Source organism: Chrysochloris asiatica, unplaced genomic scaffold, assembly GCF_000296735.1.
Source record: "Chrysochloris asiatica unplaced genomic scaffold, ChrAsi1.0 scaffold00003, whole genome shotgun sequence".
In the NCBI taxonomy this organism is placed as follows: domain Eukaryota; kingdom Metazoa; phylum Chordata; class Mammalia; order Afrosoricida; family Chrysochloridae; genus Chrysochloris; species Chrysochloris asiatica.
In genome coordinates this window covers 38,783,599-38,804,718 of record NW_006408521.1, presented here as the reverse complement: position 1 = coordinate 38,804,718, position 21,120 = coordinate 38,783,599, and positions in this window count along the sequence as shown.

Here is a 21,120-nt window from a genome sequence, read left to right as displayed (position 1 = left end):
CCCATGGCACTTTCAATATTCTCTTCCAACACCATAACTCAAATGCATCAATTCTTCTCTGGTCTTTATTTACTGCCTAACTTTCATATGGATATGAGATTACTGAAAATACCATGGCTTGGATGAGGCGCACCTTAGTCCTCAAACTGACATCTTTAATAGTTTGGTGCCTTTAAGTGAATTCTGACTTATAGAAACCGTATGTACAACAGAATGAAGCAATGCCTGATTGTGAACCAGCTTCACAATTGTTGCTCTGTTGTGTCTATTGTTACAGCCACTGTGTCGATACATCTCATTAAGGGTCCTCTTTTTTGCTGATTCTCTACCAAGCATGAGGTTCTTCTCCAGGGACTGGTCCTTCCTCATAATATGTCTAGTATATAAGATTAACTACACATTGTAGGTATTCAAAACTCTCTTCCTTGATGGTAAAATTCAGAAGATGGTGGTTGAAAACTACGTGGGAGAGGAAAGTGGGTTGGAATGGGGATACTGGGAGGAACAGGCAAGTAGTTCTTTCTGTCCTATTTGTTCTTCCACCTGAAGCCACGTGGAGGGAAATCCCTTTGCAGGTTGCTGGCATCCTTGCTCAAACACACTGCAGTCATTCCCATTGATTAAATCTGCAAATCTAAAACTCTGTGCACTCAGAGGCAGTCTCCCTCCATTTCTGTGATGCAGCAGAGCACAATAGGGAGAAGAACAGGCCCAGGGTGCCTGGTGCACAGACTCCATCACCGTGTGGCCTTGGGCAAGTGGCTCAATCTTAAAGCCTCAGTTTTCTCACCTGTAATAGGGGAAATGAGGAGAATTTGTCTTACTGGATTGCATCAAGTCATAGATTTAAATCCAGCACTGATTGTGTTTGACTCAAAGACTGTAGTAGTTAATAGTTGTTGTTTATTAAGGCTAGGTATGATTGTTTATTAAGGCTAGGTATGATTGTTCACCGTTGTTGTAAACATCACTCCTAGCCACAAACTATGTCCTTAATCTGAGCTGGCTGTCTTGGAGACATGCCCCTTAGGAGCATAATGCTGGATTGCCAGGAGGCCCCTCGTCCGATGCTTCTCAAACTGTATCAGCCGATGGGTGAGCTAGCCAGTTAGCCTCACACAGATGCCCAGATGTCAGTAGAAGCTGTGTTCCAGTGAGGAAACTGCACAACCGAAGACATCACAGTCATGCGTCCCTGAATGTACGTTCTATGAACTAGGACATTATGTGATGTGGACGCTGTGTTAATACCACATCATCATAGTCTGGTCCTGCTTTTTCTTGAAGCATCTCGAACGCTCTCCGTGCCTTAGCAGTGACCCTCAATGAGCTGAGAAAGATTCATCTTGCATTTGGTCCCCAGTCCATGTCGTTAGCAATTTCTCCATGTCCCATTTGTTTGCCTTGTAACTTTTAGTGGAGCCAACTCTGTAACAGTGTGGGGGATTTTTTTGTTTTGAGAATCATTGTAATTGTCAAGTACAACAAGCCTAAATTGGGAACAATGGTATTCACTGATTTTCCACTTCTGTGTTATTAATAACCATTTGTTTCACTGTATCTCTTGCTGTTACTAACACTGCACTGGTTTTGCTGCCTTTGGGAACCATGGTGCAGTTCCCAGTAATATTTTCAAAAGAAAATTAAACAGCGGTTAACACTTAAGAAACACACAATACATATGCATGAGATTGGATGCTGCTGCCTACAAGTTGAGGCATACACTGTTATATGGTAAACTTTTCAGATAGACAGTACATACATAAGCCAGTAACATGTGTGTTCATCATAGGTATCAAGACAGACACATTATAGTTTAAATATGGACTGTACTTGCTGTTCTATTATATGACTGGCAATACAATCACGTTGTGTACAAGAAACATGAGGTAAGCTGTTGTGGTTGCCACATTCTGTTCTCTGATCAGGATTTCTGAACTCAATTCAAGCCTTGTAGGACCATGGGCATAAATGCACCAGTTATTGCCCAAACGGATGTTATGTGGCACATGACTGTACTCAGGTGGGCTGTGGAGGCATCTGGGAGCCCAGACCTGGGTCTGAACCTGACAATAGTGTGGAGGTCAACAAGGAGCATCAACAGTGCTCTTGACTATTTTGCAGCAGACGTGGGTGGGCATCAGGTTGAGGAAGGGCAGGGGAGAGGGTAAGGCACCCGAGAAGGATAGTCTGATGGGAGCCCCCACTGCACCTTATGTCTAGCATGAAGCCCCTGAAGGCAGAACTCTGGTCCCTTCCACAAGAACTTCTCAGGAACTCTAAAAGCTGTACCGTCTTAGTCCTCCTTGTGATGAAGTCACCTGGCAGGGGGGAAGAGACTCAGTGGACCTTCTGACTCATGGTGAGAATGAGGCCTCTTGGTGCCTCCCTGTTTTGATGGGCTGGTGGGCAGAGGAAGGCTCCTTCAGTTGGGGGCTTCCAGTGGTCCCTGTTGTGAACCTGACCCTGTGCTAGGTCTGGGGGTTCTGAACTTTGAAAGACCCTAAAGGGGCTCACAGTTCATGAGGAAGGCAGGCATGTAAGTTCATGAATTGACAGAGCAGCACAGCATCTGAGAGCACAGAACCAGTTTGAGTCCTGTCATCTAATAGCTGTGTGACCATGGGCAAGTCACCTACTCCCTCTGTGCCTCAGTTTCCTCATCTATAAGATGTGGATAATAGTATTTGCCTTGTAGGATGATTCTACAAGATTGAATGAATTAACATGAGAAAAGGGCAATTTAAAACTGGGAGGGCTCACAAGAAGCTCTGGATTTGTTCACTGGTATTATCAAGTGCTCCAGTTACCATGAGAGATGGGGGCAGGTCACCAGGAAGAAAGAAAGGTAAGAGTTGTCAGTGCTGAGGATGCCCAATGAAGACTTCAAAAGAAGTGACACTGAAACCAAGCCTTGAAGTCTGAGTTGGTGGTGGTGGGTGAGAGGACAAGGGTTGGGGGTCTGACAGGGAGGGGTACACGAAGGTAACAGTGCTCAAGAGTGAGGTCAGGATAGAAGAGGCTGGAGAGGGGCAGAGGCCCAGTCTTAAAGGGTCACGAAGAGCAAGCTGGGCACCAGAGGAGAGGAGGGTTGGGCAAGGCTGGAGGCAGGAGGACCAACGTGGAAGGGAGGTGGTTGACAGAGTACAGAACAGAAACCAGAGAACAGAAATGAGGAAGGTTGGCCTGGGTAGCAGGAGGGGGGATAAAGAGGAGGAGTAGGGAAGCAAGGTACAAAAAGAATCCTTTGGCTGCTGAATGAATATGGTGGGGAGGGGGAGGAACGCTCAGAATGCGGCTCAGTTCTGCCTGATGGGACTGGGGAATACTCTCTACTGTGCTCAGAGGCAGTGCGGGGGGGGGGGGGAGAGAGAAGAGGGGCCCAGGAAGGAAAGGTGAAGAAAGCTGAGACCAGAAGAGGGAGGCAATGGATGCCTGTTGAGCACCTACTATGTGCCAGACAACTGTTATTAGCTTGACACACATCAGCTCTTATAATCCTCAAAACAACTCTCTAAGGTAGGTATTCAAGTCCTCAACAAAAAAGGAAACTGAGGCAGAGAGAGCCTCACACAGCCTTTGCATCTCTGATCCGTCACTGCTCGGCCTGTTGGTTTTGCAGTCTTCAGGCAAATCAGACTGGAAGGAGAAGAGATAGTGCCTCTGCCAGTGTGAGTGTGGCTTATAGCAACTTGGCTGCTGTGTCAGATGGTGCAAACCAACGCTGTCCCACGTGACAGGTAGCTACGTTCATTTATTTGCTTTTATTTTAATTCAGCCAAGAACTTCAAAGGAGCTTCATACCAGGAGGATTTGTTCATTGGTGTCACAGTCTAACTCATGGGTCTATGAGGCGGAAGGAAATGGGCAGGTTCTGAAACCAAACATCTGTCCCCTGTGCCTCTTGTAGAGTCCTGGGACCCATGTGGGGACCGGCCACCCCCGGAGGAGTGGGCTATGGTTAGACCGTTGACCTGATCCTTCCCGTAGGGTGGGTAAAGACACCTGCTGATGTCGTTCCAGGACTGAGACGGTGCCCTTGAGTTCTTGGGCTGTCACCGGGGAGAAGGGAAACATTTCACACACGGCTGATCTGTGCTGAGCGCTTTACCTGTTGCCCCTATTGTCTCAACAAAATCATATCGACCATTGTTCCATGAAGACAAAGAAATAGGGCTCAGAGATATTAAGTAAGTTGGCCTGGGTCACACAGCCAGGAAGGTATTTTCATTTATTTGCTGGGATTTCCAGATCCCAGGAGCCACCATGACACTGCAGTCCCGGGGTGGCACATGTTTCTTGTAAAAGTCTTCCTCTGTCTGGAGCTCAACTCCTGTCAGGTGTTGTTTGTTTCTGTTTCTTTTCTTGCTTTTCTTATTTTAGGTCTGGGGGGATGGGGTGGGAACTTGTGCTATTTTGTACAACTGACTTGCCTTGCATGTCATCCAAACACCCAGTTCCGTTCACAGAGGAAGTGAGGTGTCCAATTTGGTCATGCAGAACGCAGCTGGGCTGCACTGAAAAAAAAAAACAATGCAGTGGCTTCTCCTGGGCTGGTCTGGGGTTGAGTCACAGTCGACGCCACTACCACGTCAGAAAGACTGTGTCACTGTCCTGAGAAGTTCAGCCCCTCACTCAGGGCATTTCCGCCTGACACCCTGGAATCCACATTAAAGTGACAAAGAAGGGGAAGGAAAGGCAAATAAAAGAAGCTGACACCAGGTTGGCCAAACAGGTTGAGTGAGAAGCAGATTGTTGGATTAGAGCAGTGCTTGCTCAGGGTGGATCACAACGTCCTCCAGCCCACTGCACCCAGCTAAGGTTAGCCCCCACTGGGGCACCTGAGCCTTGGTTACCTCCAGGACTCACGAGCTGGAAGACTTACCATTTGGTGGCACTCTTTCAAAAAACAAATACAAAATTATGTAGACAAAATTAAGTACAAAAGTGACTATTTAGTTAGATTGAGGGGGGGTATTATACCAGATTGCTGCTGTATTTGCAAATTCAGGTCTCTTTCTCAGAGATCTCCTTATTGTTGTTAAGTGCTGGCGAGTCGGTTCTGATCCATAGCGACCCTGTGTAGGGTTTCTGATGAGCAGGCTAGTAAGCTTGAATCGCCAACCTTGCAGTTCAAATGACTTTGCAGAGATCTCCTTAGCTTACCAGAAATGCACACATAGAAATGCTTTCTGTTTGTAACCTGGCTTCCCTTCCCTGCCTAGAGGACTCAACAGCTCCCAGCATCTTAAAGGGTCCTTAAAGTGTCTGTTTCCTTAAGTGTCCCTCTGACATGACTTCAATGATCCTGGAAGCTGTGGGCTTCTAGCCATCTCCCAGGGCATGAGTTCCTAAACTTCACTTGTCAGGGAGGCATCCAGAGCTATAGACTCTTTCCAGAAAAATGTATAGTGCCTGCGTTCCCGAAACTTTCAGTGTAATTACAGGAGGGATTCTTAGATTCCCTGACTCTATCTATGGATCCCAGGTAAGATACCCGGAACCTAGTATGATCCATCCATTTCACATTAAATCATTTCACAGAAAATGCTCCAGGGGTAGGTACCTTGGCTCCTTCCCCTCCACCAGCACCAGACAGAAAGTGGGGGTCTCCAGGGAAGGAGGCCCTATGTTAGGGGTCTTTCTCTTATCTTCTGGCCCTTTTCCTAGACATGTATTTTTGCAGAGTACTAGCTCACAGAGAACAGAAATGGTGGCTCTTAAACACAAGCACAGACCAGGGGGTGGGGGTGGAAGGGAGAGGGAGAGGAGATGGCAGGGTTTGGGGATAAATGCAAAGAGAAATACAAAGGAAAGAGAAAAATAAGAAAGAGGTGAGGGAGGAAAGGAGCAAGAGAGGGAGAAAAGAACCCTTAGAAAATAACATGCAAATTTCCTGTGAATGAAGCTGCACGGTTTGGTGCCCCGGGAAATCCCAGTAGAGATCATACCCCATGTCTGACTGAGTTCTGCCTCAGCCTCTGGCCTCCTCTCACCCCACTCTCCACCCCCCTACTCAACTCAGGTGTCCCTCAGTGCCCCAAGCTGTGTGCTTTGCAGTTGTGCTTCCTGCTGCCAGGACTGCTTCTCCTTCCCCTGGCTCATCACTTCCTCAGAGAACCTTTTCGCAGCCCCCAATCTAGGTTTCCTCTTTCATGGCACAATGGCATTACTTACTTACCTTGATTTGCCTGTTTCAGGCTGCGTTCCTGACATACACACAGCTCCGTGTAAACGGAGTCTGGGTCTCTGGCACCTAGTTTGCCCAAACTATTTGCTTATACAAATGAATTGGGCACTGAGTGGTTTAGTCTGGGGGATAAGTGTTTTAATGCTGCTGGAATGGGACACCTGGGACAAATAGCCATTGCCAGCCCATCCCTGCGATCCTAGCCAGGCCTGCCTGCAGCTGGTCACTGGCTTCATCTTTGGCTCACGGCACTTTCAAGGGAAGGTGAGCAGTGGCCAGCTGAGAGGACTAAGGTGATGGGATGGTGCCCAGACCCTTGGAACAGAGAACCACTCAAGGGGTTGTTGTTGTTGTTAAGTGCCGTCGAGTCGGTTCCGACCCATAGCGACCCTGAACAGGGTTTCCTAGGCTGTAAATCTTTATGGGAGCAGAAAGCCACATCTTTCTCCTGCAGAGCGGCTGGTAGTCTCGAACTGCTGACTTTAAGGTTCGCAGCCTGATTCATAACCACTACGCTACCAGAGCTCCTTTGGACCACTAAAACAGGCTCCCTGTATCTTTGAAGGGGGCTCTGCAGCCCTGTTCTTTCCCCAAGAATTCGTCTCTTTGAGCTAGGAGAGCCGCACCCCTCAGCCAGCCAGCTCACCAGTGATTGTGCCAGGCGCTGCCAGCCAAGGTTGTGCATGAGCAGGTGGTCACACACACTGGTCTGGCTCCCTCTCTCACCTTCTGGACTCAACCTGCAGATAATGGAGCTATCTTGAGAGGACAGCCTGCTTTTCATGCCCAACTTTTCTTTTCTTTCATTGCATTTGGTTTGGGGCAGAGTGTATTCTTTTCTTTTCAGTGTGACACCCACGGTTCCATGACTGATGCTGTGTGTGACTAACTCCCAAAGACCCATGAGCCTCAATCAATTATTCTTTTTTGTTCTCCTCAGTGTTGGGCTGGTGGGGTGGGAGGGGAAGGCTTTATGTGACAGAGAAGCACAACCTGTTTTTCTCCTCCCGGGCTGGCTGCCTGGGGAGCAGGGGGTTGTGGGTGGAGAGGGCTGATTACCATTGTGGACAAATTCCCCGCAGCAGCCAGTTTCTCTTTCCCCTGTCCTCTCCCCAGCAGCTGTGAGTGGAGTGTGGCCACAGCCCACAGAGCTACAGGCTGCTAGAGAAAGGAGACTTGGCTTCGGCAGGTGGCTGCCACGCCAGTCGGCCCCACATCACCTCTTCAACACACACTGAGCAGACTCCTGCCTTTACCCAACCCCAGATGAAATTATTTGTATGAAATTTGTGTCTCCTGGCAAGACATCAGATACTGAATATTCTGGTTCCAATCCAGTGTGCAGAGGGATGAGATATGAACCACAACAGGTTATTTAGATGGCTGAGTAGACTGATGGGTGCTGGGGGTGGGGTGGGGAAGTATTGGAGCCTGTCTTCTTAACGTCTCCAGTTCCCCACGATGTGACTTCCACCCTCACTGAGATGTCCTTGAGGCAGGGGTGACTAGCTTCCCTCCCTGCCTTACTCAGCTGGTGACTCTGCCTTTGATCACTGTACTGTGGCTTGAGCACTCTGTTCTGGAAAAGACTTTATCATCTCTGCCATGGTTTCCCTGACCTCCCAAGAGCAGTGCATCAAAAGGGAGTCACCATCCTGCGTGTCGTGTTTCTGCTCCCAGGAGGGGGCAGGTGTCACACACCAGGAGTGTGGGGTTGTCAGGAAAATGGTAGGAAATATCTAAGGGGAAGAGACAGTGCCGGAATGTTCCTTAGAAGGGAGGATGGCAAGACTTACTTTGCTACATCACCTGGAAAGGGCAGTTGCTAGAGAAAGACGTCATTTGGTAAAGTAGAGGGTCAGCCATGAAAGTGAGGCACTCCTCAGTGAGACGGATGGCCCCACAATAGGTTCAAACGTATCAGAAGATCATGGCAGTGTCACAGGCCTGAGCATGTTCTGTTCTGTGACACACAGGCTGCCAGGAGTCAGGGTCAACTCAACCACAACTAACAATAACATGCGAATCAGTTAAACACTGCCTGGCAGATCACAGGCAACATGTACGCACGTGTTTACTTGTATTTTTAACACTAGTCACTCCAAACAAGTGAATATGAGGGGCTTCAAAAAGTTCATGGAAAAACTGAAACAAAATATAATGGAATTTTCCACGAGCTCTTTGAAGCCCCCTCGTATTTCTTTTAACCAAGAGCTGTGAATTTTCTTACCTTGTAGGCATTCACAGATCACAATCGAACCCCCTCCCCCACCACCTCCCCCCTCCCCCACTAACCTCTACATGCCTCAAGCTTCTCCCACATACAAGGAACCACTTATTTCAGGAGCTGACAAAGAACCAGGTAGTAAATAGATCAAGCTTTTCAGGCCACACAGTTTTTGTCACAGCTACTCAACTTCTCTTTGTAGCATAAAAGCTGCTACAGACAACAGGTCGATGAATGAGCACGTTCTAAGAAAATGCTATTTTACCAAAGTAGGAAGGGAACGGATTTAGCCAATGACCACAGTTCGCCACCCCCTTATCTACTGCAAGCCCACCATTCTCAAAGCCTACCTTGTCTGAGACACTGCCTGGACTCCTGTGAGAGTTCAGATTTCCCAAGCCCTGGTGTGGCGGGAGGTAGTATAATGGAGGGGGAGTGCAGGGACTCCATATGATAAGCACTAGACTTGGAACCAGAAGATCTGCGATTCTAGCTGCCAGCTGTTCTGAGGGTGAAAGATGAGGCTTTCTGCTCCCTTGAAGATTTACAGCCTTGGAAACTCTATACAGGGTCGACGGCACTTAACAACTGTATAATGGAGAGGATATGGCAGAAACTCTGGGTGTAAGTTCTGGTCCTCTGAGATTTTGAAGAAATCACTCAATATCTTGGGGCTCTCAGTTTACCCATCTGCAAAACAAGTGTATCAATTTCTGCCTTTTCTACAAGGTGATTTGAAAATCAGAAAAATGAATGCACTTGGATGTGACTTGTAAACTCAAACCACTACACAATTGGAAGTGGATTGCACAGTACCCCAGTGCTCAGTGGTTGACACAGGGCTAGCCCCTGCATAATGTTGACTGGATCCAACACCAATGACAAATGATTTGTATCAGACATACTGATGTGTTCACATGTATGCCAATCTCATTGGTGGATGGAGAACGCAACCTAGGAGAGGAAGAGTAGCATTTCCTAGGATGGTTCTACAGAACCCTCTCCATCTGAGAAGTAGGCTGGGGTCAGACTGCAGGAGCTCCAATCGCCTTCGACAGGTAGGAAGGTGTCTAAAGGCACATGCAGTTTGAAATCTGTATTCACTTCCTGAGGCAGCTGTAACAAATAATCATAAATGTAATTGATTTTGAAAAGGCATTAAGTTTATTCTCTCAGAGGTCTGGAGGCCAGAGTTGGAAATCAAGGCATTGGTAAGGTGACACTTCCTCCAAAGACTGCAGGGAAGAGTCCTTCTTTGCTTCTTCCAGCTTCCAGTGGCTGCTGGCATGCCTTGTTGTTACTTAGCTTGTAGTCTTGTCACTCTGATCTTTGCCTCCATCTTTATATCTCCTTCTCTTCTTGTATCTTCTACTGTCTTATGAGGATACTTGTCATTGGATTTAAGGCCCACCTAGGCAATCCAGGATGGTCTCATCTCAAGATCCATACCGTAAATATATTTACAAAGTCTCTTTTCCCAAATAAGATAACATTCACAGTTTCCAGGGATTTGAAGAGGGACGAATCGGGCTGCGAACCTTAAGGTCAGCGGTTCGAAACTACCAGCTGCTCCGCGGGAGAAAGATGAGGCTTTCTACTCCCGTAAAGATTTACACCCTCGGAAACCCTGTACAGGGTCGCTATGGGTCGGACCCGACTCAACGGCACTTAACAACAACAACAACATCTTTTGGGGGGACCACCATTATTTTTACTTTGCTTTTTATCTAAAGTGTTTCTATCATTCAACAGTCTTCCAAAAACATGATTGACTCCACAGCACTTAGTAACAACAACAATGTATTACCTGGGAGTAGAGTGGCTCTGTACAATACGCAATGAACTACGAACCACAAGGTTGGCAGTTCAAGCCTACCAGCTGCTCTGCAGGAGATACATGAAGCTTTACACTTCTGCAAAGATTTAAAGCCTCAAAAACTCTATACATGGTCGCTATAAGTTGGAACTGACTCGGCAGCACTTAACAACACCAACAACAAATATTTTACATGGGGTTCTGCTGTAGGACAAACACTGGACTGTTAACCACAAGGTTGGTAGTTCAAACCCACAAGCCACTCCTCAGAATTCCTATACAGGCTATCTATGAGTTGTAAATAACTTGACAGCACTTAACAATTACCACCACACATATATTACATATTGTGGATATACCATCATTAATTCAGTTTGCTTTCACCTTGCTAGACATCTAGATTTCTCATGATTTTCCACTATTATAAATAAGAATATAATGCATGGATTTTGGAATTTATGTTCTCAGATCAAATTTTGATTTTGTCATTTACCAGGATTGTGACAATAGTCAAGTTTCAAATCTTCTCTGAGCCTCAATTTTCTCATTTATGAAATAAGGATCATAATACCTATCTCATGGAATAGCTCAGAGGACAAGCATATCTGCAAGGTGTACATTACAGTGACTATTAGTTGGCCCAGTCATTATTATTTGGAGCTCTGGTAACATAGTGGTCATGAGTTGGGCTGCTAACCTTAAGGCCGGCAGTTTGAAACTACCAGCCTTTCAGCAGGAGAAAGATGAGGCCTTCTGCTCCTATAAAGATTTACAGCCTTGGAAAACCTATGCAGGGTCTCTATGAGTTGGAACCAACTCCACGGCACACCATCACCACCACCACCACCACCATTATTTGGTTCAGCAATGAACTCAAGTGAAATGACAACTGAGGATGGCTCAGGACCGGGCAGAGTTTCATTCTATTGTGCACAGGGCTGCTATGAAGCGGAGCCTACTCAACACCTAACAACAACTACAACATTATGGGATTAATATTGATGACATCTCAACCCATTTCCATAGGCAAATGAAGTACCAATAATAAAAAAATAAACAAGTTGCTGTGAATTCAATTCCAAGCTGGATTATACGAAGAAAGGCAGAGCATCAGGATTGGAAGAAAACTCATTAACAACCTGTGACATGCAGATGATACAAACTTGCTTGTTAAAAGCAAAGAGGACTTAAAATACTTATTGATGAAGTTCAAAGACCACAGCCTTCGGTATGGGTTGCATCTTAATGTAAAGAAAACAAAAATCCTTACCACTGGACCAATAAACAACATCCATATAAATGGAGAAAAGGTCAAAGTTGTCAATATTTTGCTGGGATCAACCATCAACATTCATGGAAGCAGCAGTCAAGAACTCAAACAACATATTGCATTGGGCAAATCTGTTGCACAAGACCTCTTTATATAAAGTATTGAAAAACAAAGATGTCAGTTTGAGGATTAAGGTGCACCTGACCCAAGCTATGGTATTTTCGATAACCTCATATTCACGTGAAAATTGGACAGTGAATAAGGAAGACCATAGAAGAATTACTGCGTTTGAGTTTTGGTGTTGGAGAATATTGAAAGTACCATGGACTGCCAAAAGAACAAATAGATCTGTGTTGGAAGACATACAGCCAGAGTGTTCCTTGGAAGCCAGGATGGCAAAACATCATCTCTCATATTTTGGACATATTATCAGGACACTCCAGTCACTGGAGAAGGATATAATGTTTGGTAAAGTGGAGGGTTGGAGAAAAAGAGGAAGACCCCAGGAAAATGGATTGGCACAGTGGCAGCAGCAATGGGGTCAGGCATAGCGATGATTGTGAGGTTGGCCCAGGACCAGGCAGTGTTTTTTTTTTCTGTTGTGCGTAGGGTCGCTATGAGTCGATCCCAATTCAATGACACCTAACAACAACAATGTGACAGGGTAGAACTGCTGAAATCCTTATGGAAGCAGATCTTTCATGGTGCCAGTGGAGAGGTTCAAACACCAGCCTTTAGGTTAGCAGCCAAGAGAAAACTTGTTTGTGACACCCAGGGACCAAATGAACAGCTATTAGCAATTCCAGGTCAAGGCCCTGCCACATCAGCACATTCCTGTAATTGGTGACAGATCTGGAGGGACTGGGGGGGGGGGCACCACGTGGGTATCCACTGTGTTGATTCCATCTGAGAGCTCTAAGAGAGACTCTGGAGGTACTCTGAGGGGATGCCTCAGAGTAGAGAAGTGTGTAGAGAACCCCTCTTCCAACTCATAAGAACCAATCCTGTGTCACAGGCCAGGGGCAGAGTGAGAGTTTGGCTCATTTAGTGTTATCTTAGAATGAAGATAGAAAGAGCCACTTCTCTAATTTCCCACCATTCCTGTAAAATGGGCTTCACAATGATCCCTAATCAGACAGGCATAACAATTGTCTAGGAACTCGGGCAAACCCACTGTGACAGTTAGGGTTTTGTGTCAACTTGACCGGTCTAGAATTTTCAGTGATTTAGAAATTAAGATGTAGTAATCACCTCCATATCATCAGACAAAATAAGGTCAGGGACAGACTGTGGAACAGACCAACAACTGTTCATATGCAAGTTCAGACTGAAGCTGAAGAATATGAAAACAAGTCCACAAGAGCCAAAATATGACCTTGAACATACCTCACCTGAATTTAGAGATCATTTCAAGAATAGATTTGATGCATTAGATACAAATGACCAAGAACAAGTAGAGTTGTAGTATGACATCGAGAACATCATACAGGAAGAAAGTGAAAGGTCATTAAATAGACAAGGAAGAAAGAAAAGACCAAAATGGATTTCAGAAGAGACTCTGAAATTTACTTTCCCTCCTGGAGATCCTTTTTCAAAGGAAATGGAAGAAATGAGGAGGTAAAAAAGCTAAATCGAAAATTTCAAAAGGGCTGCTCAAGAAGACAAAGTCAAATAGTATACTAAAGTGTGCAAAGATCTAAAGTTAGAAAATCAAAAGGGAAGAATACACTAAGCATTTATCAAGTTTAAAGAACTGAGGAAAAAATTCAAGTCTCAATTGTAATATTGAAGAATTCTTTGAGTAAAATATTGAATAATGCAGAAAGCATCAAAAAGATGGAAGGAATACACAGAGTCACTATACAAAACAGAAATGGTCAATATTAAACCATTTCAAGAGGTGGCATATAATCAAGAGCCAATGGTACTGAAGGCATTGGCAAAGAACAAGGCTTCAAGAATTGATGGAGTACAAATTGAAATCTTTCAACAAACTTATGCACCACTGGAGACACTCACTCATCAGATGCCACAAAATTTGTTAAGACAGCTACCTGGCCAACTGATTGGAAGAAATCCATATTTGTGTCCATTCCAAAGAGAAGTAATCCAAGGGAATGCAGAAATCATTAATATCACACACAAGTAAAATTTTGCTAAAGATAATATAAAAATGGCTGCAACACGGAACTGCCTGAGGGTCAAGACAGATTCTGATGAGGATGTGGAACTAGGGATATCATTACTGACATCAGATGGATATTAGTGGGAAGCAGATAAGCCAGAAAGATGTTTATCTGTGCTTTATTGACTATGCAAATACTTGTGACTGTGTGGATCATGACAAGCTGTGGACAACATTGCAGAGAATGACTACTCCAGAATACTTAATTGTGCTCATGAGGAATCTGTACATAGACTAAGAGACAGTTATTTGAAAAAAGTAAGGGAGCACTGAATGGTTTAAAATCAGGAAAGGTGTGTACCAGGGTTGTATTCTTTCACCATTCATATTCAATCTGTATGCTGAGCAAATAATCTCAGAAGCTATGAAGAAGAACGTGGCACAGGACTGGAGGAAGTCTCATTAACAACCTGAGATTTGCAGATGATACTACCTTGGAGGTGGTGGTGATGTGCTGTGGAATCGGACTGACTCATAGTGACCCTGTATAAGGGTTTCCGAGGCTGTAAATCTTTACAAGAGCAGAAAGCCTCATCTTTCTTCTGTGGAACTGCTGGTAGTTTCAAACTGCTGACCTTAAGGTTAGCAGCTCAACTCGTAACCACTACAATACCAAAGCTCCTTACTTGCTGAAAAAGATGTCAACATTATGAATAGCACACGAATCTTGTCAGATATAGTGCCGGAAAATGAGCCCGTCAGGTTGGAAAGCACTCAATACAACTGGAGAAGAGCTGCCTCCTCAAAGGAGAGTTGACCATGATGATGCAAATAAATTAAAACTCTTAGGACCTTCATTAGCTGATGGGCACAACTCAAAATAAGGAAACAGTTGCAAACATCCACTAATAATTATAACATGGAATGTATGTAGTATGAATCTAGGAGAATTGGAAGTTGTCAAAAATGAACACATCAACATTAGGAATGCACAAATATCCTGGGTATTACTGCATTGAGACACTACTCATCTGTCACTTTGTCGTGCTGTGGTGTCGTGTGTGTTGCTGTGATTCTGGAAGCTTTGCCACCAGTATTTTAAATACCAGCAAAGTCCCACATGGTGGACAGGTTTTAGGTGAGCTTCCAGGTGTAGACAGACTAGGGAGAAGAGGCGGCAAATTAATTTAGAATATTTTTAACCACTGAAAGCCTTATGAATAGCAGTGGAACACTGTCAGCGCCAGAATACTGAATATTAAAACATGATGAAGAGCACCAGAATATTGTCAGATTTAGTCCAGAAGATGGGCCCCTCAGGTTGGAAGGCACTCAAATACTCGTGGGGAAGAGTTGCCTCCTCAAAGTAGATTTGACTGTGATGACAGGAATGGAGAAAAGCTTCCAGAACTTTCATTTGCTGACGAGGCACAACTCAAAATGAGGAAAAACAGCTGAAAACATTCATTAATAATCAGAACATGGAATGTAAGAAGTATGAATCTAGGAAAATTGGATGTTGTAAAAAATACAATGGAACCCATAAAGATCAATATCTTAGGCATTAGTAAGCTGAAAAGGATGAGTATTGGCCCATTTGATGCTGACCATCACACGTTTTACTACTCTGGGAATGATACACTGAAACGGAATAGCACTGCGTTCACCATCAATAAAAATATCTCAAGATCTGTCTTGAAGTATAATGCTGTCTGTGATAGGATCATATCCATATGACAACAAGGAAAATTAGTTAATACCACTAGGATTCAAATTTACACACCAACCACTAAAGCCAGTGATGATGAAACTGAAGAATTCTACCAACTTCTTCAAGGAGCTCTGCAAGTGTAGTGGTTATAAGTTTGGCTGCTAACATTAAGGTCAGCAGTTTGAAACTACCAGCCATTTTATGGGAGAAAGATGAAGCTTTCTGCTCCTATAAAAATTTATAGTCTCAAAAACCCTATAAAGGATCACTATCAGTTTGAACTGACTCCACAGCACATAATCAATTAACCAACTTCTTCAGCCTATAACTGGTCAAGCATGCAATCAAGATGTATTGATATTTACTGGCAATTGGAATGTAAAGTTTGGAAACAAAGAGGAAGGTTCCGTATTTGGAAAATATGGCCTTGGTAATAGAAAGTATGCTGGCCATCACATGATAGAATTCCACAAGGCCAGTGACTTATTGATTGCAAATACTTTTTTAAACAACATAAAGGTTGACTATAGATGTATAGTTGACTATACAAGAGTCCTGGTGTAGCACTGTGGGTTACCGTGCTGTACTGCAAAGTTGGTTTGAACCACAAGGTCAGTCGTTCAAGCTCACCAGCCACTCCTCGGAAACCCTAAACAGGGTTGTTAGAGTCGGAACCAACTCGAAGCACTTAACAACAACAACAACATACCTGTGGGCCTCACCAGATGGAACACATAGAAATCAAGTTGACTACATCTGTGGAAAGAGATGGTGGAAAATCTCAATATCATCAACCGAAGCAAGGCCGGGGAAGACTGTGGAACAGACCATGAATTGCTCATATGCAAGTTCAGGCTGAAGCTGTAAGAAAGCAAAAGGTCACTAAAATGAAAGGAAAGGAAAAAAAGGATCAAAATGGAAGTCAGAAGAGACTCTAAAATTTGCTCTACAGCATAGAGATGCTAAAGCAAATAGAAGAAAATTTCAAAGCTTGAAAAGACAAAGTGAAGAATTATAATGAAATGCACAAAGACCTGGAGTTAGGAAACCAAGGGCGAAGAACATGCTCAGCATTTCTCAAGGTAAAACTGAAGAAAAAAATCAAACCTCAATTTGCAATATTGGAAGACGTTATTGAATGATCCAGAAAGCATCAAAAGATGGAAGGAATAAGCAGAGTCACTATACCAAAAGAAATAGTCGAGGTTTAACCATTTCAAGAGGTGGCATATGATCAAGACCTGATGGTACTAAAGGAAGACATTTCAGCTGCACTGAAGGCATTGGTGAAACACAAGGTTCCAGGAATTCACAGAATACAAACTGAAATCTTCCAACAAACTGTTGCAGCACTGGAGGTGCTCACTTATCTATGCCAAGAAATTTGCAAGACCAACCGATTGGAAGAGATCCATATTTGTGCCCATTCCAAAGAGAGGTGGCTCAGCCAAATGCAAAAATCAACGAATAATATTAATATCACATGCAAGTAAAATTTTGCTGAAGATAATTTTAAAAAGGCTGCAATAGTACATCCACAGGGAACTGCCAGAAACTCACACCAAACTGAGAAAAGATATGGAACTAGGTAAATCATTGCTGATGCTAGATGGTTTTTGGCTGAAAATAGAGATTACCAGAGAAGTGTTCACTTGTGCTTTATTGAATATGCGAAGGTTTTTTACTCTATGGATCATGACAAGATACGGATAACATTAGGAAGAATGAGTATTTCAGAACACTTAATTGTGCTCATGAGGAACATATACAGAGACTAAGAGGCAAGTGTTGGAACAGAACAAGGGGGTCCGGAATGGTTTGAAATCAGGAAAGGTGTGTGCCAGGGTTGTATTCTTTCACCATACTATTCAATCTGTATGCTGAGCAAATACTCTGAGAAATTGGATTATATGAGGAAGAACATGGCATCAGGATTAAAGGAAGACTCATTAACAACCTGCAATATTCAGAGTATACAACTTTGCTTTCTAGAAGGGAAGAATACTTAAAATACTTACTGGTAAAGATCAAAGACCACAACCTTCAGTATGGATTGCACCTCAATGTAAAGAAAACAAAAATCCTCACAACTAGACCAACAAGTGCTGCTGGTAAGTGCTGTCAAGTGAGTTCTGACTCATAACAGGGTTTCCAAGGAGCAGCTGACCTTGTGGTTTAAAGTCCAATACTGATCTTACAGTGCCACACCAGGAGTTCGGACCAATAAGTAACATTATGATAAATGAAAACAAGATTGAAGTTGTCAAAGACTTTATTTTGCTTGGATCGACAATCAGCACTCATAGACACAGCAATTAAGAAATCAAACAACGTATTGCTTTAGGGAAGTCTCTGCAAAAGACCTCTTTAAATCATTTGGTGCAAAGATAATTTGAGGACTAAGTTGTGTCTGACCCAAGCCAAGGTATTTTTGGTAGCCTCACATGCACGTGAAAGTTGGACAATGTATAAGGAAGACCGTAGAAGAACTGATGCATTTGAGTTATGGTGTTGGAGAGTATTTAAAGTATCAAAACTGCCAGATGAACAAACAATCTGTGTTGGAAGTACAACCAGAATGTTCCTCAGAAACCAGGATGATGAGAATTCATCTCTACACTGCGGCCATGTTATTGGGAGGGACCAGCCCCTGGAGAAGAATGTCATGTTTGATAAAGTGTCAGTGAGAAAAAGGAAGACCCCTCCCCCCCCCTCCCCACCCCCCACGAGATCGACTGGCACAATGGTAGCAGCAGTGGGCTCAAACATAACAATTGTCAGGACGGTACAGGACTCAGCAGTGTTTCGTTCTGTTGTGCACAGGGTCACTATGAGTGAGAACTGACTCAATTGTCCCTAACAACAACAGCACTAGAGAACTGAAACACCCACCAAGACCACTACTAGGTGACCCATGCTCTGGGTTGAAGTGGGAAAGGGTAATATCAGCTGGCTCCTGCTCAGGGGACCCACATTAGTTCTCAGAGTTGGTGGGGTACTCTAGGTCACCTGGTCAACCCCTCACAGCATAGAGAGGAACATCCATGCACTTGGCCACTTGACAGACTCAGCATCAGACTGGAGGCCCACCCACTACATTGCCAGGAAGCTGAAAGTTGATATATCCACCCTAAAGGTGGTTTTCACCAATGAAAGTGATTCTTTTTCTTGTTTTTAAATGTGCTATTACCTAACACATCCCTCTTTTACTTAAAAATAGCAAAGCTTCTAAAGTGGTCAGGAAAATCAATGAATCCATGTCAACCTCAAGCAGAAAAAAAAAATCCAGGTAAAATCACAAAAGTTTAGAAAAACTTGTCCTGGGAAGACTGCTCTATACAACCAAAGATGGGTACTGTCGAGAGAAGTGCTGAGATGGAAGAAAGAGGAACCAAGGAAGTTTTTACCAAACAGCCTTTATTTTCAGAGGGAATGGGGTAGGGAACTTAAGTAGAGTGGCCAAGGTTAGGAAATTTTACCAGAGGGTGTACAAAAAGGACCTCACTAGACTCATGAAACAGTACTCCATGGATGCTGGGAACTTTCCTCTATCTATATGCAGGTACATGGGACACAGTGCTAAGAAGGGGAGGCGATGGTAAGAAAGCCTCCAGTTCACTGAGGGCCCCCTAAAAGTCCATTTATGAAGGACTCAAACACCGGAAATAGACTCTGTGCACTACTGCCTTTGACCCTTTGTTCAGGCTGTTTTTCTCTAACATGTTCTTCCCTGTAGTATCCGTGTGCTGAAATCTGTCATAGATTGAAGTGTGTCCCCCCAAAAGACATGTTGAAATCCTAACCTGTACCTGTGACTGTGACGCTGTTTGGAAACAAACTTTATCAGTTAGGTCAACATGAGGTCAAATTGAAGTAGAGTGGGTTCTAATCCTATTTGAATGGTGTCTTGATAAAAAGAGAAAATATACAGACAGATAAAGAAAGTCATGTGATGCTGAAGCTTCATGCCAAGGAATGCCTGATGCTACCAAAATTAGGAGATGGGTACAGAACAGGAGGAATCAACATATTCTGAACCATGGTTTGGATTTCTAGCCTCAGAACTATGAGACAATACATTTGAGTTCTATAAAGCCACCCTCTTTGTGGGTGATATTATGTTTATGGGATCCCTTGTAGGATACGCACTGGGCTGCTAACTGCAAGGTCAGTTGTACAAGCCCATCAGCCACTCTGAGAGAGATAGATGAAACTTTCAGCTCTCATCAAGATTTACAACCTTGGAAACACTATACATGGTTGCTATAAGTTGGAACCAACTCAATGGCAGTAGGTTTGGTTTTGGCTTAAGAAACAAATACAACATTCTAACAATCCTTTCATTCATTCATCAATGTATAATGTACACTCAATTTGTGCCATGTTGGAGGTACAGCTAGGAATAAGACAAACAAAAGGTAGCTGCCCTTTCTGATTTCATGCTTGGGAGATAGTGGAGGTAGTTGTTGTTGGGTGCCATCAAGTCAGTATTGACTCATAGTGATCTTATACACAACAGAACAAAACACTGTCCGGTCCTGGGCCAACCTCACAATCATTGCCACGCTTGAGCCCATTGATGCTGCCACTTGGCCAATCCATCTCACTTTGGGTCTTCCTCTTTTCCTCTGACCCTCTACCTTACCAAACATGATATCCTTCTCCAGCGACTGGTCACTCCTGACAATATGTCCAAATTATGCGAGACGAAGTTTGGCCATCCTGGCTTCCAAGGAGCACTCTGGCTGCACTTCTTCCAACACAGATATGTTGGTTCTTTTGGCAGCCCATGGCACTTTCAATATTATCCTCCAACACCATAATTCAAAAGCATCACTTCTTCTATTGTCTTCCTTATTCACTGTCCAGCTTTGCCTTGCATATGAGGTTATTGAAAATACCATGGCTTGGGTCAGGTGCACCTTAGTCCTCAAGCTGACATCTTTGCTCTTCAACACTTTAAAACGGTCTTGTGCAGCAGATTTGTCTAATGCAATACGTTGTTTGATTTCTTGACTGCTGCTTCCATGAGTATTGGTAGTTGATCCAAGAAGAATGAAGTCTTTGACAACTTCAATCTTTTCGCCATTGATAAGAGTGTTGTTTATTGGTCCAGTGGTAAGGATTTTTGTTTTCTTTACATTGAGATGCCATCCATACTGAAGGCTGTGCTCTTTGATCTACATCAGTAAATATTTTAAGTTCTCTTCACTTTCAGCCAGCAAGGTTGTATCATCTGCATATCACAGGTTGTTAATGAGTCTTCCTCCAATCCTGATGCCATGTTTTTCTTCATATAACCCAGCTTCTCAGGTTATCTGCTCAGCATACAGGTTGAATAAGTATGGTGAATGAATATAACCTTGTCACACACCTATCTTAATTTTAAACCATTCGATATTCTTGTGTTCTGTTCAAACAACTGCCTCTTGGTCCAGGTTCAGATTCCTCATGAGCACAATTAAGTGTTCTGGAATACTTATACTTCTCAATGTTGTCCATAGCTTGTCATGATCCACACAATCAAAAGCCTTTGCATAGTCAATAAAGCACAAGTAAACATCTTTCTGATATTCTCTGCTTTCAGCCAAGACCCATTGGACAAAAGCAATGATATCCCTCATTCCATGTGCTCTTCTGAATCCAGCTTGAACCTCTGGATGTTCTGTCAATGTATGCTTGCAGCTGTTTGTATTACCTTTAGTAAAACTTTACTCACATTGGGATATCAAAGATACTGCCTGATGATTTCCACATTCCATTGGGTCACCTCTTTGGAAA